Source organism: Pseudoliparis swirei, chromosome 4 (assembly GCF_029220125.1).
Source record: "Pseudoliparis swirei isolate HS2019 ecotype Mariana Trench chromosome 4, NWPU_hadal_v1, whole genome shotgun sequence".
Lineage (NCBI taxonomy): Eukaryota > Metazoa > Chordata > Actinopteri > Perciformes > Liparidae > Pseudoliparis > Pseudoliparis swirei.
Window position 1 is genome coordinate 961,236 of NC_079391.1, and position 10,681 is coordinate 971,916.

The window sequence follows — 10,681 nt, forward strand, 5'->3', positions numbered from 1 at the left end:
AGGTGAAAAAGTGAGTTGCAATAATCCAGTCTGGAGGATACAAAGGCATGTATAGCCAATTCCATCTCAGAGTGGGCGATGATGGAACGCAATTTCGCGATGTTTCGCAGGTGGAAAAAGCAATTGCGACTCAGTCATGACGTGTTTATCCAGCAGCATTGCCTGGTCAAAATGAATACCGAGGTTTTTGATGGTTGGGTGGACATTATTTTTGAGAGGGCCCAGATGTTCTAGTACCCTGGCTCTGGTGCCATCGGAGGCGATGACCAACACCTCGGTCTTGGTTGCATTTAACTGCAGGAGGTTGTTAGCCATCCAACCCCCAATGGCGGCTAAACACTCCATCAGGATGCTGAGGGACTGCATTTGCTCCGGTTTAAAAGAGCAAAGCAGCTGGATGTCGCCAGCATAAAGGTGGTATGTGATGCCAGAGAATGTTCTGATCAGCTGACCCAATGGGATCAGGTATAGGGCAAAGAGTAACGGGGCCAGCACCGAGCCTTGTGGTACCCCGCAGTGCAGAGGGGCGGAGTCGGATTTATATGGACCAGCTGACACTGAGAAATGTCTCTCACTGAGGTAAGAGGCAAACCATTTTAGTGCTAGACCTGACACCCCAACCCAGTTCTTTAGCCTATCTAGGAGAATACTATGGTCGACTGTGTCAAAAGCTGCACTCAGGTCTAGCAGGACCAGAACAGAACTTTGCCACAGTCGGAGGCCATCATGATGTCATTAGATACCCAAGAACGGCAGACTCGGTGGAGTGTTTCTTACGGAAACCGGATTGAAACTTGTCACCAATGTTGTGTGTGGCCAGGTGGAGGTTAAGTTGGTTAGCTACAACTTTCTCCAGTACCTTTGAAATAAAAGGTAGCTTAGATATGGGCCTGTAGTTTAGGGGAGGAGGGGTCCAGGTTGGGCTTTTTGAGGAGAGGTTGGACAGCCTGCTTAAAATAAGAAGGCACCACACCCGTGACCAGAGACATGTTTATAATTTTGACCAGACTGGGGGCAACAGAAGAGATAGCTTCTTTTAGCAGGGAGGTGGGCAGGATGTCTAGGGGACTAGAGGAGGTCTTCATGGCATTTACTACCTCCAACACCTCCTCCAGCTCAACAGGTGAGAAGTTGCTCATTGATGGTACGGAACCTGGACTGGGGACCGGGGGGCAGGGGGAGGGGGTGATGTTGGCTCTAACATCTGCAATCTTGTTTACAAAAAACAACAGGAAGGTGTTACATTCCTTGTCTGAAGACACAGGAATCGATGGAAGAGGGCGAGCCACGATTTTGCTGATGGTGTTAAATAACACTTTGGGGTTGTTTTTGCTGGAGATAATGAGGTTTTTAAAGTAAGCAGCCCTAGTAGTTTCCACCAGAGTGTTAAAATCAGCTGTGAGATCTTTATAGAAGAGTCGATGGACTTCTAGGTTAGCAGCTCTCCACCGTCTCTCAGCTCTGCGCCGTTGTAGCCTGAGCGCATAGATTTCCTCATTCATCCAGGGAGATGGATTAGTTGGACGGACAGAGCGAGTGACAGAGCAGTTGCTGTTTGTCTATTCTGGAGGTGATGAAGGCGTGGATCAGTGCTTCAGCAGCAGATGTGGAGTGATGGGCGGAGACGGGCCATGTTCTTTAGCTGAGAGAAGGCAGTTCGGGTGGTTTGTTTGACGTGGTGTTCAAAGGTGTGTGTGTGTGTGTGTGTGTGTGTGTGTCTGTGTGTGTGTGTGTGTCTGTGTGTGTGTATGTGTGTGTGTGTGTGTCTGTGTGTGTGTGTCTGTGTGTGTATATGTGTGTGTGTCTGTGTGTGTATGTCTGTATGTGTGTGTGTGTGTGGAAAAACAATCATTTAAAAAAGATTATTTCCTCATCGTGTTCTTGTTGTGGGGGTCCGTGGAGGTCCATAGGGGTCTGTGGGGGTCCGTGGGGGTCCATAGGGGTCTGTGGGGGTCCATAGGGGTCTGTGGGGGTCCATAGGGGTCTGTGGGGTCCATAAGGGGTCTGTGGGGGTCCGTGGAGGTCCATAGGGGTCTGTGGGGGTCTGTGGGGGTCCATAGGGGTCTGTGGGGGTCTGTGGGGGTCCATAGGGGTCTGTGGGGGTCTGTGGGGGTCCATAGGGGTCTGTGGGGGTCCGTGGGGATTTGTGGGGGTCCATAGGGGTCTGTGGGGGTCCAGGGGTCTGTCCATAGGGGTCTGTGGGGGTCCAGGGGTCTGTGGGGGTCTGTGGGCGTCCATGGGGGTCTGTGGGGGTCCATAGGGGTCTGTGGGGGTCCGTGGGGGTCCATAGGGGTCTGTGGGGGTTTGTGGGGGTCCATAGGGATCCGTGGGGGTCCATGAGGGTCTGTGGGGGTCCGTGGGGGTCCATAGGGTTCTGTTGGGGTCTGTGGGGGTCCGTGGGGGTCTGTGGGGGTCTGTGGGGGTCAATAGGGGTTTGTGGGGGTCCATGGGGGTCTGTGGGGGTCCATAGGGGTCTGTGGGGGTCCGTGGGGGTTTGTGGGGGTCCATAGGGGTCCGTGGGGGTCCATAGGGGTCTGTGGGGGTTTGTGTGGGTCCATAGGGGTCTGTGGGGGTTTGTGTGGGTCCATAGTAAGTAAGTAAGTAAATCTTTATTTGTATAGCACCCTTCACAACACGAATGTACAAAGTGCTTCACATCCTTAAAATAGGTAAGATAAAAATAATAAAATAATGAAATAAAATAATAAAATAAAAAAATAAAAAACAACATCAAACAGATCATTTACGATTTAAAATCAGAACATAGAACACGCACAGGGAGCAACAATTTAAAAGGACCAGACGCTGAAAATGTCTATAAATGTCCAAACGCCTGCCTGAACAAAAGAGTCTTTAAATTACTTTTAAACATGCTCTCGGAGGGCAATGATTTCAGGGCCAGGGGGAGAGCATTCCAGAGCCTTGGGGCTACCGCCCCAAAAGCTCGGTCACCTTTGGATTTAAGTCTGGTCCTGGGTATCTGCAGAAGTTCCTGGGTGGATGACCTCAGAGACCGACTAGAGGAGTGTGGTTGAATGAGATCACAGATATAAGCAGGGGCTTGACCGTGGATGGCTCTGTGGGTGACTACTAAAACTTTAAAATTAATCCTGAGATGCACTGGAAGCCAGTGCAGTGCGGCAAGGATAGGGGTGATTTGGCAAGACCTCCTAGACCTGGTGAGCAGCCTGGCAGCGGCATTTTGGACCAGTTGTAATTTATTGACGGATGATTTATTGAGGCAGGTGAACAATGAGTTACAGTAGTCTAGTCTGGATGAAATAAAGGCATGTACAGACATTTCTAGTTCCGCATGGGATATAATGGACCTGAGTTTTGCTATATTTCTTAGGTGGAAGAAACATGAGCGGGTGAGGATATGACATGTTTTTCTAAAAGCATCGACTGATCAAATATTACACCAAGGTTTCTCAGATGGTACGTACATTTCCTTAAGGGACCCCATGTGGTGTGCCACTTTGGACGCGATGTGGTCAGCAGCTATAATTAGCACCTCAGTTTTAGCTGCATTTAATTGGAGGAAATTATTTGCCATCCAACTCTCTATGGCAGATAGACACTCATGGAGTATGCAGAGTTTCTCCAAATTATCCGGTTTGAAAGAAATCTGGAGCTGGATATCATCAGCATAACAGTGGTAAGAAATGTCCTTAAATTTGCTGATCAGGGCACCCAGGGGGAGCATGTATAGAGCGAAAAGGATTGGAGCCAGCACGGAACCTTGTGGCACACCACATGGGAGGGGAAAGGTCAGACCTAAACGGGCCAGCGGCCACCGAGAAACTTCTCTCTTTAAGGTATGAGGCGAACCAGTTTAGGACGCTCCCAGATATGCCCACCCACTCCCTGAGCCTGTCCAGCAGGATACGGTGGTCTACCGTGTCAAATGCTGCGCTAAGGTCCAACAGGACCAAAACAGAGCATTTGCCGGAGTCAGAGGACATCGTAATGTCATTTGAGACTCTGAGGAGGGCGGTTTCGGTGGAGTGTTTTTTGCGGAAACCTGACTGAAATTTGTCTAAGATGTCCATAGGGGTCTGTGGGGGTCCATAGGGGTTTGTGGGGGTCCATAGGGGTCTGGGGGTCCGTGGGGGTCTGTGGGGGTCCATAGGGGTTTGTGGGGGTCCATGGGGGTCTGTGGGGGTCCATAGGGGTCTGTGGGGGTTTGTGGGGGTCCATAGGGGTTTGTGGGGGTCCATGGGGTTCTGTGGGGGTCCATAGGGGTCTGTGGGGGTCTGTGGGTGTCCATAGGGGTTTGTGGGGGTCCATAGGGGTCTGTGGGGGTCCATAGGGGTCTGTGGGGGTCCATAGGGGTCTGTGGGGGTCCATAGGGGTCTGTGGGGGTTTGTGGGGGTCCATAGGGGTCTGTGGGGGTTTGTGGGGGTCCATAGGGGTCTGTGGGGGTCAATAGGGGTTTGTGGGGGTCCATAGGGGTCCATGGTGGTCCGTGGGGGTCTGCATGTGATCCTCGGACCCCGCTCTGCTTCACAGTGATCCTCACGTGGTTCAGAGGGATCTGGAGGTGCAGCAGCCAATGAGATGAACTGAGTCTGACCTGTATCTGAACCTTCTGGTTCAGGAGCCCAGATCCTCGGAGACGCTCACGTTCCTCTTTTATTGACATTTTTGGTTCGGCATCAACATCTTTTCACCCTCACAGATTTTAGTGGTTTATCAACTTTTAAAAAGCGTTCCTGCTGTGACGGACGTAAAGGAGAATAAATATTAAAATAAATATTAGAATAAATATTAGAATAAATATGAGAATACATATTAGAATAAATATCACTGGTTGGACTGTTGAGGTAGAAGGACATTGATCTTTAAACATTCTCATGGTGCCTTTTTAAATGTAGTGTAGAACAATATAAAGACCTCTAAAACAGCCAGTGACTTGTTTTATTACGCAATATGTATTCTTTGTATATTTTGGTTATTTCATTGACATAATATCTTCCATATATCTCATCATACAGATAGTCACGCGCAGGATTTTCTTCTTTTGAATCCCATGCAGCTGAAACTGAAACACGAATCACATCATTACACACACATTCACATTGAGCTCACAACCTTTTTAATATTGTCTTATTTGTCCGATTATCTCGACATTAATAACGAGTTCATTCCCTCTGTGTCCACAGGTCATAGGTCACATGGTGCTGAGCAGGACCACCCACACACTGAGACATCAGGGCCTCTCCGGCTCTGCTGCTTACAGTATTCTGACACGTTGTTAGCATTCATTCAAACTTAATTTTACATTTTTAAAAGTGAAAGCCTTCATAATCAATCACAGGATGGTTCGTATTAAAAAATAATTCAATAAAATGCTGTAGTTCATGATTATATAACAGTTGTGAGATCCCCTCTGTTCCACTCAACATGTACCTCCCTGTAACAGTCGGCCGGATGACATCACCTCTATGCCCCCCCCCCCCCTCTACTTTAGCCCCTCCCCCTCCTTCAGGGCCAGCCGTTCTTTCTCTCTGGAACACGACTTCATTACAGAAGAGAGGAACTGTCTTCTAGTGGAGCCTCTGACCGGAGGGGGCGGAGCCTCTCTGGACATCGGGGGGCGTCCTGCGGCGACCCGGCTTCAGGGGTCAGTTCACCCACTGTTTGAAAAGCATCTCACGTAACGCATCGCTGGGCGACTGACCCCCCCACCCCCCCCAGCAGGAAACAATGCACAGAGATCTTTGGGCATATTCTACAAAAGTTAATGAGGCTTCACATGAAACACGTCAGACATCACAGTTTATACCAACATGAGCAGCTTGTTTATAAAAGAGGAAGTATTTGAGGAAGTATTTGAGGAAGTATTTGGTAGACCTAATCAATTTATTTAGCCAGTGCTGGCTCAGCGTTATCTCTCCTTGAGCTCTCGAGTACTTCTCATTCGGAATTCTTATTCTTTGAATTATATTTTATGACCCTGACTGCCGACCTTCACGATGAAAGGAGTTGGTGGCCGTTTAGAGGGCAAAGAGAGAGTTTCATGTGCAAAGAGAGAGTTTCATGTGCAAAGAGAGAGTTTCATGTGCAAAGAGAGAGTTTCATGTGCAAAGAGAGAGTTTCATGTGCAAAGAGAGTTTCATGTGCAAAGAGAGTTTCATGTGCAAAGAGAGAGTTTCATGTGCAAAGAGAGAGTTTCATGTGCAAAGAGAGAGTTTCATGCGCAAAGAGAGTTTCATGTGCAAAGAGAGTTTCATGTGCAAAGAGAGTTTCATGTGCAAAGAGAGTTTCATGTGCAAAGAGAGTTCCATGTGCAAAGAGAGAGTTTCATGTGCAAAGAGAGTTTCATGTGCAAAGAGAGTTTCATGTGCAAAGAGAGAGTTTCATGTGCAAAGAGAGAGTTTCATGTGCAAAGAGAGTTTCATGTGCAAAGAGAGAGTTTCATGTGCAAAGAGAGTTTCATGTGCAAAGAGAGTTTCATGTGCAAAGAGAGTTTCATGTGCAAAGAGAGTTTCATGTGCAGAGAGAGTTTCATGTGCAAAGAGAGTTTCATGTGCAAAGAGAGTTTCATGTGCAAAGAGAGTTTCATGTGCAAAGAGAGAGTTTCTTGTGCAAAGAGAGAGTTTCTTGTGCAAAGAGAGAGTTTCATGTGCAAAGAGAGTTTCATGTGCAAAGAGAGTTTCATGTGCAAAGAGAGAGTTTCATGTGCAAAGAGAGAGTTTCTTGTGCAAAGAGAGAGTTTCATGTGCAAAGAGAGAGTTTCATGTGCAAAGAGAGTTTCATGTGCAAAGAGAGTTTCATGTGCAAAGAGAGAGTTTCATGTGCAAAGAGAGAGTTTCTTGTGCAAAGAGAGTTTCATGTGCAAAGAGAGTTTCATGTGCAAAGAGAGAGTTTCATGTGCAAAGAGAGAGTTTCTTGTGCAAAGAGAGAGTTTCATGTGCAAAGAGAGTTTCATATGCAAAGAGAGTTTTATGTGCAAAGAGAGTTTCATGTGCAAAGAGAGTTTCATAGATAGATAGATAGATAGATATATACTTTATTAATCCGCAAGGGGAAATTTGTCGTGACAGTAGCAGCAACACACAAGAATAAAAACAAAACACAAAATATAAGAAACAGGGATGAAAGATATAGAAATATACAAGTAAAATAAAAGTAAAATACAAAACAAAAATATATATGTAAATATACAACACACATGCATACACAACACTGACAGATCAAATACAAAAAATATTAAATATAGACAGTGCAAAAAGCAAAGTGTGTGTATGAGTGCAGAGTAAATGAAATGAAATGTGTGTGTATGTGTGTAGTGCAAACAAATGAGATGTGTGAAGTGCAGATCAACATAGTGTAAGTATTCAGTTATTGCACTATGATCTGGCAAGAGGTGATCTGTTATAGAGCCTCATAGCCGTCGGCAGGTTCTCCTGTATCTGTCCTTGTGGCAGCGGAGCGTGAGGAGACGTCTGGAGAAAGTCCTCCTCTGTCCCTGTAGGAGGTGGTGGAGAGGGTGGTCCGGGTGGAGAGGGTGGAGAGGGTGGTCCGGGTGGAGAGGGTGGTCCGGGTGGTCCGGGTGGTCCGGGTGGTCCAATATGGACACAAGTTTCTTCAACGTCCTCCTCTCCACCACCTGTTCCAGGTGCTCCAGCTGGCAGCCGATGATGGAGCCAGCCTTCCTAACCAGTCTGTTAGACGGCTGGTGTCACCGGCTCCGATGCTGCTCCCCCAGCAGACAATGGCAAAGTGCAGCACACTGGCCACAACCGACTGGTAGAATAACTCCAGCATCTTGCTGCACACGTTGAAGGATCGAAGCTTTCTCAGGAAAAAGAGTCGACTCATCCCCTTCTTGTACACAGCGTTGATGTTGGCCTTCCAGTTCAGTCGATGGAGACGCCCAGGTACTGGTCCTCCTCCACCAGGTACTGGTCCTCCTCCACCATGTACTGGTCCTCCTCCACCAGGTACTGGTCCTCCTCCACCATGTACTGGTCCTCCTCCACCAGGTACTGGTCCTCCTCCACCAGGTACCGGTCCTCCTCGACCAGGTACTGGTCCTCCTCCACCATGTACTGGTCCTCCTCCACCAGGTACTGGTCCTCCTCCACCATGTACTGGTCCTCCTCCACCAGGTACTGGTCCTCCTCCACCAGGTACCGGTCCTCCTCCACCAGGTACCGGTCCTCCTCCACCAGGTACTGGTCCTCCTCCACCAGGTACTTGTACTCCTCCACCATGTCCACGTCCACTCCCAGGACACTCAGAGGGGGAGGAGCTGTCGCCTTCCTCCTGAAGTCCACCACCATCTCTCTGGTCTTGGCCACGTTCAGCCACAGGTGGTTCTCATCGGCCCACTTTACAAAGTCACTCACCACTGCCCTGTCCTCCTCCTCCCGTCCATCCCTAATACACCCGACCACTGCAGAGTCATCAGAGTACTTCTGCAGATGGCATGACTCCGTGTTGTACTGGAAGTCACTGGTGTACAGGGTGAAGAGGAAGGAGACAGAACAGTTCCTGTGGGGTCAGCATCACTGACCCCGTTCAGCACACGGCCCATTCTGACAAACTGTGGCCTGTGAGGTAGTCAGTGATCCAGGAGATGGTGGACGCGTACACCGACCACCCGCAGCTTCTCACTCAGCAGCAGTGGCTGGATGGTGTTAAATGCACTGGAGAAGTCAAAGAAAGTGACTCTCACAGAGACACCGGTTCCATCCAGGTGCGACTGAGCTCGTTGCAGCAGGTAGATGATGGCGTCGTCCACTCCCACATGAGGCTGGGAAGCAAATTGCAGAGGGTCCAACGACGATTTCACCTGCGGCCGGAGGTGGGCCAAGACCAGCCTCTCCACACCTTCATCACATGGGAGGTGAGGGCGACCGGTCGGTAGTCATTGAGGCCAGATGGTGCTGACTTCTTTGGGACAGGGACCAGGCACGACGTCTTCCACAGCACCGGGACCTCCCCTGCCTCAGGCTGAGGGTGAAGAGGCGCTGCAGGACACCAGACAGCTGGGTGGCGCAGGTCTTTAGGACCCTGGGGCTGATGCCATCAGGACCTTCCGCCCTGCGCTGGAGTAGTTTCTCCAGCTGTCTTCTCACCTGGTCAGTCGTCACAGAGAGAGGGGGGAGGGTGGAGGAGCCCATTGTTATTGAGGGCTCGGTGCTTTTGCAGCTCAGCAGGGGGACAGAGGGGAGGTGTTTGGGAGGTGTGATGTGGAGGAGACAGGAGAGGCTGTGAACTGAACCTGTTGAAGAAACAGTTCAGCTGGTTGGCCCTCTCCAGGAGCCCCTGGCTGTCTTCCTCCCACCTTGAAGCCAGTTATCTGCTTCATCCCAGACCACACCTCCTTTGTGTTGTTCAGCTGGAGTTTGGCCTCCAGCTTCCTCCTGTAGGAGTCCTTGCCCTCCCTGAGCTTCACCTTCAGGTTGCGCTGGGCTCTCCTCAGCTCATCCCTGTCTCCAGACCTGAAAGCAGCTTTCTTCTTGTTAAGAAGCGCCTTCAGGTCCCTGGTGATCCAGGGCTTGTTGTTGGGGAAGCAGCGCACAGTCCGTGATGGGATGGTGGTGTGTTCACAGAACTTGATGTATTCCGTGATGCAGTCGGTCATCCTGTTGATGTCCTCCCCGTGCGGTCCACACAGCACATCCCAGTCCGTTGACTCAAAGCAGTCCTGCAGAGCGTCGTCAGCCTCCAGAGACCACCTCCTCACAGTCCTGGTGGTCACAGCCTCTTCACCAGAGGAACATACCTGGTGTCAGCCGGACCAGGTCATGATCAGACCTGCCGAGGGGGGAAGGGCAGTGGCGCTGTATGCATCCTTAGTATTAGCATACAGCAAGTCCAGAGTGTTATTGTTCCTTGTTGGGCAGTCTATGTATTGATGGAAGGTTGGCAGAGCTTTATCCAGTGTGGTGTGGTTAAAGTCACCAGTGATGGCCATGAATGCTCCAGGCTGATGATTCAGCAGAGCAGACACAGTGGAGTGGATGGTGTCCTCAGCGTCAGCTGATGGCGGCATGGCGGACGAACTCTTCGGCAACCATAGTACGGGCGCATCCCCACGGCCAACAGTTCAATGTTCGCAACAAAGGCGCATCTGCAACAGTTCAATGTGCAAAGAGAGTTTCATGTGCAAAGAGAGTTTCATGTGCAAAGAGAGAGTTTCATGTGCAAAGAGAGTTTCATGTGCAAAGAGAGAGTTTCATGTGCAGAGAGAGTTTCTTGTGCAAAGAGAGAGTTTCATGTGCAAAGAGAGTTTCATGTGCAAAGAGAGAGTTTCATGTGCAAAGAGAGAGTTTCATGTGCAAAGAGAGTTTCATGTGCAAAGAGAGAGTTTCATGTGCAAAGAGAGTTTCATGTGCAAAGAGAGAGTTTCATGTGCAGAGAGAGTTTCATGTGCAAAGAGAGAGTTTCATGTGCAAAGAGAGAGTTTCATGTGCAAAGAGAGTTTCATGTGCAAAGAGAGTTTCATGTGCAAAGAGAGAGTTTTCGTTCAAATGTGCACAGAGTTTCATGTGCAAAGAGAGTTTCTTGTGCAAAGAGAGAGTTTCATGTGCAGAGAGAGTTTCATGTGCAAAGAGAGAGTTTCATGTGCAAAGAGAGTTTCATGTGCAAAGAGAGAGTTTCATGTGCAGAGAGAGTTTCATGTGCAGAGAGAGTTTCATGTGCAAAGAGAGGGTTTCATGTGCAA